Below are 15163 nucleotides of genomic sequence, written 5' to 3' on the forward strand. Positions count from 1 at the left end.
TAAGAGTGATTTAAAATTGATGTCAGGATGTATCAAAACAGACATCAAGCTCTCACTTCACATCAAGGTAGCTAGAAAATATTGTCAAAATGTTTGAGAACTCTTGTTGTTGGTTCAAAGTATTTGAAAATGATGCATATTGTTGCAAAGATATTCCTTCTTTTCTATCTGAAGCATTACCTCCAAACAAGCTTCACTTCGTAGAATCAAGATTTTGAAATCCAAATTACTTGTGATTGACCTTTTTTAAGGAAGCTATCAATTTCCTTGATATGAACAAGAAAGAGAATTTGATATTATGAAAGCAATTGATGAAAGGATATTGATAATAGAATTTCACAAATTTAAAAAAAAAATTGATAGATTTGGCAGTTTGATATCCTGGAAACTTCTCTCATGATAATCTTTCAGCACTCTTTTGGCTCTCTTGGGTTTCAGTTACATTCTCCTTCATTTTGGAGATGTCCTGACTTTTCTCTCTCTTTTTTTCCTCTCTTGCTCTCTTTTGGGAAGGGTACGTCACAAACTCCTTCAACTTGGAGATGTTTCGATCCTTCTTTGCCTCAAGAGTCATGTTGATGATATTGGCTCATTGGCTGGAGATCTTCGGATGATAGTTGAAATTAAATATCTTTTGGGGATTGTCGGGAGGTCCATCGCATCTGCCTTCATCTCGACAGTGCTTTGGACTTTCCCTGGAAGGATCCGTCACAAACTCTGTCATCTTGGAGATGTTTCAAATCTTCTTTGGCCCCGGAGGTCTGCTCGCTTAATTCGCCTTCATCTTGACGACAATTGAGAGATCCCTTTTGCGAATATTTAATTGCAGCTTAGGTGATTTTGACAAGACATGGCATGGGTGAATTCTCTCTTTTTTCTAGCGCTCAGAATATTTTCACTGCCTCATTTTCACAAGAATGGTATTTAAAGATGTGCCATTGACTGCGATCAATATTAGTCATTTTATGGCTTTGCAAAACATTGAATCTTCTTTTCTAGCCATATCGAGGATTTATCTTTCATCCTTTTGGTTGACCAATAGAAAGAATTTGAATTTTGAATCTCTTTTCGCAAAAGCTTCACTCTTTTGGAAGTAATGCTGAAGGCATTCTGAGGTAAAGATTTGTATAATAAAGTTTTTTTTGAAATCAACAAGTAATTGATTGACAAATTGACAACATGTTCCTGAAATCCTGGGTGAAAGAGAGCGTTTGAGGTCCGGCTCAACACATCCGTGACGAAAATTCTCCTCTCTTTTTTCCCAAATAGAGAGACTCAGGCTTAGCCCTTACCTGGATGGGAAATGGAAATTACTTCTCTCTTCCCTGAAGAGGAGGTTGATCATGCATATAATTCATGGTTTATTAACATTTAAATATGCATGATTTTATGAAATAATGTTTCAAAAACCCAATTTTATGTTAGTTTTTGAGTAAAAGTGCTAAAATGATTTAAAATTAGAAAATGAATAAAAAAATAGTTTTAGTTTACATTCTTATGCCTATTTTAGTTTTTAGTTGGTTTTAGTTTTTATTAAAAAGAAAAAAATTTAGAGAAAAATAGTTTTACTCATTGTGTTTTTTAGAAAAGAAGAAAAAAAATATATAGTAGATTAGTTTTTGAAGTTCTTTTATAAATAGTTGTGTTTTTGAAAATTTTCACAGTTTTCTTTACTATTGAAAAGAATAAAAATAAAAATAATAAATAAAGAAAAAAATTATATCTAAATAATAATACAAACCGGGTGGAACCGGTTTGTATTTCTAAAAAGAAGAAATTGAAAACCAAACCGGTTGGAACCGGTTTGGAAGTTCTGAAAATAAACAATGGTTGTTACAAACCGGTTCCAACCGGTTTGAACCCTTTTAAAAAGGGGGCATAAAGCAAATCGGGAGGTGCTTTTCATTTTGCTGTGCGCCAAAAATTTCTTTCCCTCCCTCTTTGATTTTCGCCCTTTGCTATCCTTTCCAGTCACCGGATTTCTTACTTCTACTTCTTCTTCTTCTTCTTCCAGCAGCTGATCCTCATCCGGTGGCAAGAAAACTCCCGTCGATTGCGGCGCCTGAAGTGGAAGCCACCTCCTCCTTCAATTCCCGGATAATGAAGGAGTGGAGTTGAAGCGATTACCTAACATGGGAAGTGCAAGAATAGAAGATGTTTTTCTCTTATTTTAGAATTTAGGAATTTAATTGGGTTTGTAAATATTGCACTTTACGCCCTCTGCGAAGGGTATTCATTTGTTGTAATAGCTAGTTGTGTTTACTTTTCTGAACATTTTACATTTCCATAATTCGGCAATAAAGATTAGTTTAGACTTGTGTATTTGAATACGATATATTTCCGTTCCCTGAGTTCGACCCGGTCTCATCCACTAGTGAGAACCGGTTTTTATTATTTGATGTCTGGTTTTCACATGCTTTTCATATAAAAATCTTTTAAAAATTTACAACGATTACAAGAAGACATCAAATTTTTGGCGCCGTTGCCGGGGAACGGCGTAATATTAGTATTCACTTTATTGCCTAGTGTTTGCTTTGCATTTAGGTTTAGAACCACGTATGTGCATATCTTAGAGAAGAGCTTACTTTTCTGCACAACCCACCTATTAGGATTCCCTTAGAGGTGACTGTGTACGATTGGTACCGTACACATAGATTTTATATTTCTTTGCATAATCTCTGTATGTGTAACTGCGTGGTGTTTGTTTAGTTTTTGTTGTTTTTGGTTTACTCGCTTTGTGGTTTGCGTGGTTTGGCCGCTTAGTGCATTAGTTAGGTAGAAAACCAAAGTTAGGACGTGAGCTACACCGGTCTACTACAAGGTGTATGCAAGGGCGACGCTCACTTGACCCTGAGCTGGTAGAGCCGATTGAGGACCCCGAGTCCCTTATTAGGAGAGCCCAGAGATCTGCAACCATGGCTGAGAATCAGCAGATTACTCGTCCCCTTAGGGAGTACTTCATGCCTAACACCTATACTCCCGCCTCCTGCATCACAAGACCTGATGTAGGAGCAAATCAGTTTGAGATTAAGGCCAGTGTAATCCAAATGTTACCCTCATTTTATGGCCTTAGCAATGAAGATCCATATCGTCATCTCGACGAATTCTTAGAGATTTGTTCTACAGTGAGAATAAACAACTTTGGAGATGATGCTATGAGGTTGACCCTGTTTCCCTTCTCTCTGAAGGATAAAGCCAAACACTGGCTGAAGGCATTAGATACAGTTAGAATTACCACGTGGGAACATATGCAAAGAGAATTTTTAAAGAAATATTTCCCAATCGGTAAGACGAATCAGTATCGAAAAGCCATCACCAATTTTACGCAAATAGAGGGGGAACTGTTTCATGAGACTTGGGAGAGGATGAAGGATCTTCTCCGCAAGTGTCCCTACCACCAGGTGCCTCGATGGCAACTGGTGCAATATTTCTATGACGGGCTTACTGAGAAGAATCGTCAAATGGTTGATGCCGCATGTGGGGGCACTTTCATGCTCAAGAGTGAGGATGAAGCGTGGTTGCTCTTTGAGACATTAAGTGAGAATTCGATGCACCACGCGACAGCTTCACGGTCTGATAGAGTTACACCTGTACAGGATAGTGCGAAGAAGGCAGGTATTTTCGAAATAGGGATGAAGCTTGAGTTGAGCAACAAGGTAGACCAACTATCCCAGAAATTAGATCAATTGTTGTTGGGTCCCTCTCCTGCCATGCAGGTGTGTGCGTTGTGTGCGAGTCCTGCACACCATGTTCTCCAGTGTCCAGCTGCGCCACAGTATCCTGAGTTTGTCCAAGAGCAAGCTCAGATGGCTCAAAACTTCGCTAGGCCCGCACCCAATCCATTTGCCAATACTTACAACTCGGGCTGGCGAAACCATCCAAATTTCTCATGGCGTAACTCACAAGCCCAAGCTCCTAACCCTTCCCAGAATCAATCCAGGCAAGGTGGTTATACACCTGGATTTTACAGATCCAATGATCCTTCAACCCAACCTGCGTATAATCAAATCCATTTTCAGGAGCCTTCACATAGTCAGTCCTTCGAGGACAAAATGCTACAAGCATTTTCAGATATTAAGGCGAATTTGAGCTCACATACCCAGTCAATTTCAAAATTAGAAACTCAAATGGGGCAGCTCGCTGAAGCACTTAGCAGGAGAACTGAGGGAGCATTGCCTAGTCAGCCTATAGTTAACCCTAGGGGTAAAGAACCTCTGCAGAGTTTGCATATGACAGATACACATCAAGAGCAAGCTCAGGCAGTAGTAACCCTTAGAAGTGGGAAGTAGTACCATTCGAGGGAGGCTGCAGAAGAAAGAGAGAAGATAAGTAAGAAGCAGCCTGTCCCTAATATTGTACCTCAGGAAAGCGAGAAGGTTCTTCCATTTGAGCCTTCCACAACCCATATTCCTAAAGCCCCCTTTCCTGAGGCGTTAGAGAAACCGAGAGCATTAGGTAAGTCGGGAGTAAACATGCAAGAGATGCTTGAGATATTCAAGCATGTCCATATAAACCTTCCCTTACTAGATGCCATCCAGCAAGTCCCTGCATATGCAAAGTTCCTCAAAGAGCTTTGTACGCAGAAAAGGAAGTTGAGGTCCCATGCGCAGAAGAAAATATATTTGACGGAGCAGATCAGTGCAGTATTGCAACACCAGACTCCACCCAAACTTAAGGACCCAGGGACCCCTATCATATCATGTGTCATAGGAAACATTGCTGTTGAGCGTGCTTTGCTTGACCTTGGGGCAAGTGTTAACATTTTGCCGGGTTTCTTCTATGACAAATTTGGATTGAAAGAGATAAAATCCACACCTATGACGCTTCAATTAGCAGATAGATTGATTAAAGTCCCGAGAGTGATACTTGAAGATGTGTTAGTCAAGGTGGAGGATTGTTATTTCCCTGTCGACTTCGTGATATTAGATATGGAGGGAGTTGATAGCATCAGACAGACTCCTATTATTCTTGGTCGCCCTTTCCTAGCTACCGCCAATGCGTGCATTAATTGCCGCACTGGTGAAATGGATGTTTCATTTGGAAATAGGAAAATGAGGATGAACATTTTTTGTGCATCGATGGAGTCTGATACTGAAGAAGCTTCTTTTGAGGTTGATATCATTCAAGATATTATAGAAGCTGAACATGATTGGTTGTTGAGTGATCCACCTCAAGAGAAGATTGATGAATCATTCAAAGAGGATCGCCTTGATATGATAGATAGTGAGGCAGATAATGTCAGTGGGATTTGGCATCTTGAACCACTTCCAGAATTAGCTAAGAAGCCCGCAAAGCCATCGATAGAGAGTCCCCCAGAGTTGGAGTTGAAGCCTTTACCAGCTTCACTCAAGTATGTCTTTTTAGGAAAAGAGCAGACTCTCCCAGTTATTATTTCTGCAAACCTGACAGATTCACAGGAGCATCAGTTGTTACAGGTTTTGCATGAGCACAAGGAAGCTATTGGATGGTCTGTGGCGGATTTAAAGGGGATTGACCCCTCCTTTTGTATGCATCGGATCATTATGGATGAGGGAGCTAAACCCTCAAGAGAATCACAAAGGAGATTAAATCCTCACATGAAAGAAGTGGTGAAGAAGGAAGTAGTTAAATTGTTAGATGCTGGGATTATTTATCCTATCTCCGATAGTCAGTGGGTGAGTCCTACCCAGGTTGTTCCCAAAAAGTCTGGGCTCACTGTGGAAAAGAATGAGAAAGGAGAGAGCATTCCCATGAGGATTACTACGGGATGGCGAGTATGTATTGACTATAGGAAGTTGAACAGTGCAACTAGGAAAGATCATTTTCCGTTACCGTTCATCGACCAAATTTTAGAAAGACTTGCAGGCCAGCAATATTATTGCTTTTTAGATGGATATTCCGGATATAACCAGGTGGTCGTTCATCCCGAGGATCAGGATAAGACGACATTTACCTGTCCCTATGGTACATTTGCGTATAGGAGGATGCCGTTTGGGCTTTGTAATGCCCCAGCTACATTTCAGAGATGTATGATGGCGATTTTCTCTGACATGATGGATGATGTCCTTGAGATTTTCATGGACGATTTCTCGGTTTATGGCTCTTCTTTTGATATTTGTCTCCAAAAATTATCTCGTGTACTTCAGCGCTGTAGGGAGACAAATCTAGTGTTGAGTTGGGAAAAGAGTCATTTCATGGTACAGCAGGGGATTGTTCTTGGACATATTGTGTCTGAGAAAGGTATTGAGGTCGATAAGGCCAAAGTGAAGACCATTGTCAAATTAGCTCCACCGACCTCTGTGAGGCAAGTGCATTCATTTTTAGGGCATGCAGGTTTCTATAGACGGTTCATTAAGGATTTTAGTCAGATTTCTAGACCGTTGTGTAACCTGTTGTCGAAAGATCAGTCGTTTGTGTTTGATGATGCCTGTCTGAAGGCATTTTTAGCCCTAAAGGAAGCATTGACCACTGCTCCTATTCTCAGATCTCCTGAGTGGTCAGTGCCTTTTGAGATTATGTGTGACGCTTCAGATTATGCGGTTGGAGCTATTTTAGGACAGAAAATTGAGAAACGATCTCATGTTATTCATTATGCTAGTAGGACTCTTTCTAACACACAAATGCATTATACTACCACTGAGAAGGAGTTACTAGCTGTTGTATTTGCACTTGAGAAGTTTCGATCATATTTGTTAGGCTCCAAAGTTATCATTTACTCAGATCATGCTGCATTGAGATATTTGATGAGTAAAAAGGATGCTAAACCGCGTCTCATTCGTTGGATTCTTCTGTTACAAGAATTTGATATTGAGATTCGAGATAAGAGTGGATGTAAGAATCTTGTAGCAGATCATCTGTCTAGACTGACTATAGATTCATCTATTGATCAAGGACAGATTGTTGATTCTTTTCCGGATGAGCAGTTATTTCATGTCAAGCGTTTACCTTGGTTTGCGGATATTGTGAATTTTCTGGTTACTAGAAAGTATCCTGCGCACTGGAACCGGAATGAAAAAAGATAGATTTTTTGCGCAGGTGAAACATTATTTTTGGGAGGAACCAGAATTATTTAGATCATGCCCGGACCAGATGATTCGGAGATGTGTGCCCGAAGAAGAGTATCATTCCATTTTATCATTTTGTCATTCTTTAGCTTGTGGAGGTCATTTTTCTAGTCGGAAGACCGCTGCAAAGGTCCTTCAGTCTGGATTTTGGTGGCCCACACTTCATAGAGATGCTCACGAATTCTGTAGGAAGTGTTTGCGATGTCAGCAAACAGGTCGCATTACCAAGCGCGACATGATGCCTCTTTTACCTATTCTGATTGTGGAAATTTTTGATGTTTGGGGCATTGATTTCATGGGTCCTTTTCCGCCATCATTTGGATTTACATATATTTTAGTGGCGGTTGATTATGTTTCAAAATGGGTCGAGGCTGTGGCCACCCGGACCAATGATCATAAAGAGGTGCTTCGGTTTATCAAGCACAACATTTTTAGTCGGTTCGGAGTTCCTAGAGCGATCATCAGTGATGGTGGTACGCATTTTCGTAATGTGCAGGTAGCTTCCTTACTTAGGAAATATTCTGTGCATCATCGGATTGCTACACCTTACCACCCACAAACCAGTGGCCAAGTTGAGGTATCTAACAGGGAGATAAAGAGGATTCTTGAAAAGACAGTCAGACCAGACCGCAAGGATTGGTCTCAGCGCCTTGATGATGCCTTGTGGGCTTATAGGACTGCTTTCAAGACCCCGATTGGTATGTCACCATTTCGATTAGTTTTCGGGAAACCTTGCCATCTTCCTGTTGAGTTAGAACATCGAGCATATTGGGCTATAAAAAAATTCAATTTCAACATGACCCAAGCTGGAGTCGAGAGAAAATTACAGTTGAGTGAGCTAGAGGAATTGCGTAATGAAGCCTATGAGAGTGCAAAGATTTACAAAGCTCGAACTAAGCATTTTCATGATCGATATATTGTTAGGAAACAGTTCGAGCCTGGGCAAAAGGTATGGCTTTATCATTCACGTCTTCATCTTTTTCCAGGTAAGTTGAAGTCAAGATGGAATGGTCCATTTGTTGTGCATAGGGTGTTTCCATATGGAGAGATAGATCTTTTTGACCCTCGTACGGGTGCTATTTTTAAAGTAAATGGGCAACGGCTGAAGCCTTATATCTCAGATATTGTGACAGGACAAGACATTGAGGATGTTGATCTTTTAGAAGTTTAGGACTCACACATGTTTGTATATATTTTAAAAATTTTGTAAATATTCATAGAAAAACAATTTTTTTAAGAGTACTTTCATATAGTTCATGTGCATAATTCATAAACCATAATCATGGTAGGCATATTTTCATATTTTAGATTTCATTGAGTTTACTTTCTTTCCCTCATTGATTTTATCTCATGTGCATTCACTTAGTTTCACATAAGCATGGGGGAATGCCACTGGGACAGTGTAATTCAAGCATGGGGGAGGGTGTAGTAGCTCACCAGAATATTTTTGTCTACGTTCTTGCACATGTTTACACATCTCTCATAAAAAGTAGATTTTTAAAGAAAGAGTTTGAACTTATATGAATGTTATTTCAAATTTGATGTTTTTAGAGGATTTTTAAGCCCCACGAAAGATTTTTCTGACATAGATCTAAAAATTATGGTTGTTTATGTGGATTTCAAAGAAATGATGATAGATACATGTTAGAATTTATTTTGAATCATAAATATGAATATGCACAGTTTTATTTTTGAAAAACTAAGCAAATGAACAAAAGCATAAAAATGAGCTCAAAAAGTGAGAAAAAGCACGCGTTAGGTTGTTTGGATAATTCCACAATCCTTAATAGATGGAACTTAGATGTAAGTTGAAACTTTTAAGTCCATTTGCATAAGGGAGAGTGGAAAACTTCGTGATCCTAAGTAACTGAGAACAGATACAAATTGAAATGTTTGACTCTCATGTTATAAGGGTGAATGAAGGAAGTCACTTTTATGTCTTAGTTGATATCTTTTGGTATGAAGAAAAAAAAAATATAGAAGATATTGACATTGCACAAGGTATAAAAGCAGACCACACGCAAGCTATAAGAGAAAAATAAGTGCGCAAAAAGAAAAAGCGTGAAAAGAAAAAAAAGAAAGGAAAGAGCTTAAAAAGAAAAGTTCAGTGCTTAGAAGGGTGATTGAGAAAACCTGTGCAGAAAACATATGAGTGAGGATAAGTAAATAATAATATGTTTTTATTGGATTTTCTAAGAATAAAACATAAATAATTGTGATTTTTAGAAAAATGAAAGAAATTCTTTTTCTGTGGTGGTACATAAAAGACTCTAATTATATTTTGATTTTGAAATAACAGGAAATATTTGTAAAGATAAAGTCTTTGATTACCTACTGATTATGAGGATGTGTAATATTATGCATACATGACAGAGATGTTTGTGGGTAGCATCACTGCAAACCCTCACGAGACCTTACTCGTCCACTGGGGTAACCCAGGGGGTGAAAGGGCTTGTTGCATGAGCTAAATGCAACTGTGATTCCTACGAAAGTGAGTTAGGTGATAGTTTGATTTCTTGCATTTTTCTAGTTTGCTCGAGGACTAGCAAAACATAAGCATGGGGGTATTTGATCATGCATATAATTCATGGTTTATTAACATTTAAATATGCATGATTTTATGAAATAATGTTTCAAAAACCCAATTTTATGTTAGTTTTTGAGTAAAAGTGCTAAAATGATTTAAAATTAGAAAATGAATAAAAAAATAGTTTTAGTTTACATTCTTATGCCTATTTTAGTTTTTATTAAAAAGAAAAAAATTTAGAGAAAAATAGTTTTACTCATTGTGTTTTTTAGAAAAGAAGAAAAAAAATATATAGTAGATTAGTTTTTGAAGTTCTTTTATAAATAGTTGTGTTTTTGAAAATTTTCACAGTTTTCTTTACTATTGAAAAGAATAAAAATAAAAATAATAAATAAAGAAAAAAATTATATCTAAATAATAATACAAACCGGGTGGAACCGGTTTGTATTTCTAAAAAGAAGAAATTGAAAACCAAACCGGTTGGAACCGGTTTGGAAGTTCTGAAAATAAACAATGGTTGTTACAAACCGGTTCCAACCGGTTTGAACCCTTTTAAAAAGGGGGCGTAAAGCAAATCGGGAGGTGCTTTTCATTTTGCTGTGCGCCAAAAATTTCTTTCCCTCCCTCTTTGATTTTTGCCCTTTGCTATCCTTTCCAGTCACCGGATTTCTTACTTCTTCTTCTTCTTCTTCTTCTTCTTCCAGCAGCTGATCCTCATCCGGTGGCAAGAAAACTCCCGTCGATTGCGGCGCCTGAAGTGGAAGCCACCTCCTCCTTCAATTCCCGGATAATGAAGGAGTGGAGTTGAAGCGATTACCTAACATGGGAAGTGCAAGAATAGAAGATGTTTTTCTCTTATTTTAGAATTTAGGAATTTAATTGGGTTTGTAAATATTGCACTTTACGCCCTCTGCGAAGGGTATTCATTTGTTGTAATAGCTAGTTGTGTTTACTTTTCTGAACATTTTACATTTCCATAATTCGGCAATAAAGATTAGTTTAGACTTGTGTATTTGAATACGATATATTTCCGTTCCCTGAGTTCGACCCGGTCTCATCCACTAGTGAGAACCGGTTTTTATTATTTGATGTCTGGTTTTCACATGCTTTTCATATAAAAATCTTTTAAAAATTTACAACGATTACAAGAAGACATCAGAGGTGTTTGCAAAACGAACTTTCGAAGAGAAATTAAGCTTTCGTCAAAGCTCCCTAATATTTGGCTTCTCTTATGGAAAGGGGGCCGATAGTAGTGAGGTCGGAAAATTGGGTCATGAAGAAACGAGTCCATCACACTCTCCCTGAAAAGAGGGTCTTCCATGACAAAAATGGCCTAGTATGAAATTGGGGGGTCACAAGAAAAGCGAGTCTCCGTCGAGCCTCTCCCTTTAAAAGGGTTCCTTGTGTGAAATTGGAAATTGTTTTGCAAACGGTTCACAAAGACGCGAGTCGTTTCAAACTCTCCCTGAAAAGGGGCTAAGTGAACAAATTAGATAGCATGCGAAAAGAATGAGCTCCCTCGCACTCTCCCTAAAATGGTCTCTCGCAAGAGAAAATGATTGAAATTGGATATTGGGATTGATTGACCCAAAGGTCGAAATTGGAAAATTGATTGTTGGAAATTAATTGACCCGGAGGTCGAAATTGGATGACCTGATGGTCGAAATTGAGAATTGAGTGACTCGAAGGTCGAAATTGGAGAATTGGGTGACCCGAAGGTCAAAATTGGAAATTGAGTGACCCGAAGGTCGAAATTGAGAATTTGATAATTGGAAATTGGGTGACCCAGAGGTCGAAATTGAGAATTGACTGACCCACATATTTAAATCGGGAATTGGTGGGCAAAAGGTCAAATTTGAGAAATTGACTGACCCTGAGGATCAAAATAACTTGGATCAATGCAGGAGAATAAATGGCTCGAGTCAGAGCTTGAATAAAGTAAAGAGATCACGAGTCGGAACCCGGATCAACAAAGGAAAATAAAGAACTCGAATCATAGCTCGAATACTGTAAAGAGATCACGAGTCGAAACTCGGATCAACAAAGGAAAATGAAGAGCTTGGATCAGAGCTCGAATAAGGTAAAGAGATCACGAGTTGGAATTCGGATCAACAAAGGAAAATGAGGAGCTCGAATCAGGGCTCGAATAAGGTAAAGAGATCACGAGTCAGAACTCGAATCAACAAAGGAAAATGATTTAAAGGAGACCAACTTGAAAATTGGACTTTGAAATAATGCCAGTTCGAGCACTGGATTTTGATATAATACCAGTTCGAGCACTGGATTTTGAAATAATACCAGTTCGAGCACTGAATTTTGGTTCAATATTAATGGTTGTTTTTCAAGTTTGAATAACAATTAGGAATTGTTATGGGACTGTTTGTTGAAATCCCAATACTGACCACATTGTTATTAATGCAGTTGAATGCAAATTGATGCACATGAATGCATAAGTGTGTAAAATGAGAGATTTGTTTATCCTGCCTGCACACAGAACAACAAACAAAATTTTTTTTTTTTTAATGCCCCAATGTAACTGGGAAAAGAAAGTTTGATCCTTATTGAAGATAATAGGAAGATTACAAGGGAAGAATAAATGCTTCAAGTATAGAACTTTTTCAAATATCGAGCGTTAATGGGATCTGGCAATTCTACCCCATCGACGTTGATGAGTCGATATGAGTTGCGGGGTAATGCTTCTTTGACGACATAGGGACCTTCCCAATTTGGAGACCATTTGCCACCGGGACGATGCTTTAGATAGGCTGTGACTCGAAGTACTAAATCATTGACTTTGAATCTCCTTTCAATGACCGATTTCACATACTGCCTGGCTATTCTCTGGCGATAGGATTGAGCATGTGAAAGTGCACTAGGATCGAGGCAACGAGCACTAGAGGGGGGGTGAATAGTGCTTTTATAACTTTCTGCGGAATATTGAAGGATTTTGCAAATCTCAAAGCAAACACACAAAGAACACAAGATTTTATCCTGGTTCGGTCAAACTCGACCTATATCCAGTTCCCAAGCAAAACCCGCTTGAGATTTTCCACTATCAACCTTGTAAACTAAAAGATCACACATACCATAACCGGTCCCACTTTCAGTAACAATCCCACTGAAAGCAAACAACTCCTTTACACCAAGGAGTCCTTTTTACACAAAAGAAATAACAACTTACAATACAACCTATGAGCCTTCCTTTTGAATGCAAATGAAATGCAATTGGCTTTTGAGGTTGTTGAAATACTCTACTCACGAATTCACTATCTCTCAAAGTGATTTGAGTAAAAAAATGAAGTGAAAGTATCACGTGAGTGAGAAAACAAATACTTGAATGGATAGGAGTGAAAAGAAAGAAGTAATTCAATATAATTCTATTGAATTTTCATGTTTTTGAGTATAAAATGCACTCATATTTATAGTTAAAAGATTCCATACGTTGAGAGTATGAAAGGGTGTCAAAACTGTCCATTTCAAACGATCAAAACGTTTGAAAAATGAAAAGACACGCCTTTTTGAAGTTTCAGGAAAATGGCAAAATTAGTCGACTGAAACATCAGTTAGTCGACTAATAGTTAGTTATTAGTAGACTGACAGTTATCGTCGGTCGACTGATCTGTTAATCGAGCCGTTTGAAAATTTGAACTTTTGAAACTTAGTCGACTGGAGAAAAGTTAGTCGACTGATAATATCATCAGTAGACTGAAAAACCTTTTAGTCGACTGCTGCTAAAAACTTCTGAAAAACAAACATTCTGTTTGGTCGACTGATAAAAAGCATTAGTCGACTGCTGCTAAATTTTACAGAAAACACATGTTCTGTTCAGTCGACTGAAAAATCATTAGTCGACTGCTGCTAATTTTCCAGAAAACATACATTCTGTCCAGTCGACTGATAAAACCTTCGGTCGACTAATTTGACAAAAATGATTTTTTAGAAAATATGGCGCGAAAGGATTAGTCGACTGATAAGTCTATTGGTCGACTAATAAACATGAAAATTTAAGAAAAGAGTTTTCTAAAAAGATTTTCAAAAGAGTTTCTTTTATAAAAGTTTTCTAAAGACTTTTAAGGTGAAATGCAACCTAAATATGCACTCTAAGTAAGGCTCTTACAAGAATCTAAGACTTTTAATGAATTAAACATTTGCACACTAGTCTTCAAGGATTCTTCACCGAATTCTTCAATTTCTTCATAGCCTTAGCTGAAATGCAGTTGATTCTACTTGCTCATCATCAAAACCTTGTACTTGAAGTATCATGTATGGCTTCATTGTTGTAACATCATGTTCTGCTGCTTTTAGCCTTCTCTCGTCAAGCAAGTCTAGCTGTACCAGTCGCTACTGCTGATATTGAACGAGAGGTAGTTCTAGAAGTGATGCAAATTTCAAAACGGGCTTTTGAACATGCAGGGGTAATACTACTTCTGTTCCATAAATCAGTTCTGATGGAGTAGCATTTGTTGGAGTGCGGATGGTGGTCCGATAGGCCCATAGTGTATCGTGGATCTTTTCATGCCAGTCACGGCCTGTTTCCACGGTTCACTCCAAGATACGAATTAAAATCTTTTTGGTAGCTTCTGCCTGACCATTTCCTTGAGGATAGTAGGGAGCGAAAAAATGATAATAGATTTTGAATTTTGAGCAGAAAATCTTCATTCTTTCATTCTTGAAATGACTGCCATTATCTGACACGATGTCATGTGGGATGCCGAAACGGCAAAGGATGCTCTTGTGAATGAAAGAGACCACGTGCCGGCCTTCCACTGTGCGAAGAGTGATAGCTTCTACCCACTTGGTGAAATATTCTGTTGCAACAAGAAAGTATTTGTGGTCATTTGAAGCAGAAGGAGTGATGGAACCTACAACATCAAAGGCCCACATAGAGAACGGCCATGGAGAGACAACAAATTGCAAATATATTGCTAAAGCATGAATAGAAGGTGCATGTATCTGGCATTGCACACACTTCTTCACATAATGATAACAGTCTTGCTGCATAGTCTTCCAATAGTAACCTGCTCTGATGATCTGCTTGACAAGGGTTTGGTAGCCGATGTGGCCACCACAAATGCCTTCGTGTGCTTCTCGCACGACTTCTTTGGCTTTGTCTTCGTCTAAGCATCTGGAATACTCTGAACTGAATTCGCGATGATAGAGAACATTGGCCAGAATGAAGTATCGGGTAGACATGCGCTGAATTGCTCACTGCTCTTTCTTTGAGAGTTCTGGAGGAAATTCACCAGTTTCTATAAAAGTTTTGATATTGTAATACCACGGTTTCTCCTTTTGCTCAGCTTGGTTTACTTGTTCTGTTGGAAGGAAGGCAGGTTGGTCAAGTCTGCCAATTTCAAAAGAACAACAAGATTCTCCATTCTTGAATGCCATAATGGAGCCTAAACTGGCTAGGCTATCAGCCACTTGATTGAAATCTCTCTTGATATGGAAGAGCTAAAATTCTTCAAACTGGCTAACAAGAGCTGAAACGATTTTCTGATAAGAAAATAATTTCTGATCTTTCACTTACCATTCGACTCGGACTTGATTGACAATGAGTAATGAGTCGTTGTAGGCATGCACTCTCTTGACATTG

Source organism: Nuphar pumila, chromosome 2, assembly GCF_984573655.1.
Source record: "Nuphar pumila chromosome 2, dmNupPumi1.hap1.1, whole genome shotgun sequence".
NCBI lineage: Eukaryota > Viridiplantae > Streptophyta > Magnoliopsida > Nymphaeales > Nymphaeaceae > Nuphar > Nuphar pumila.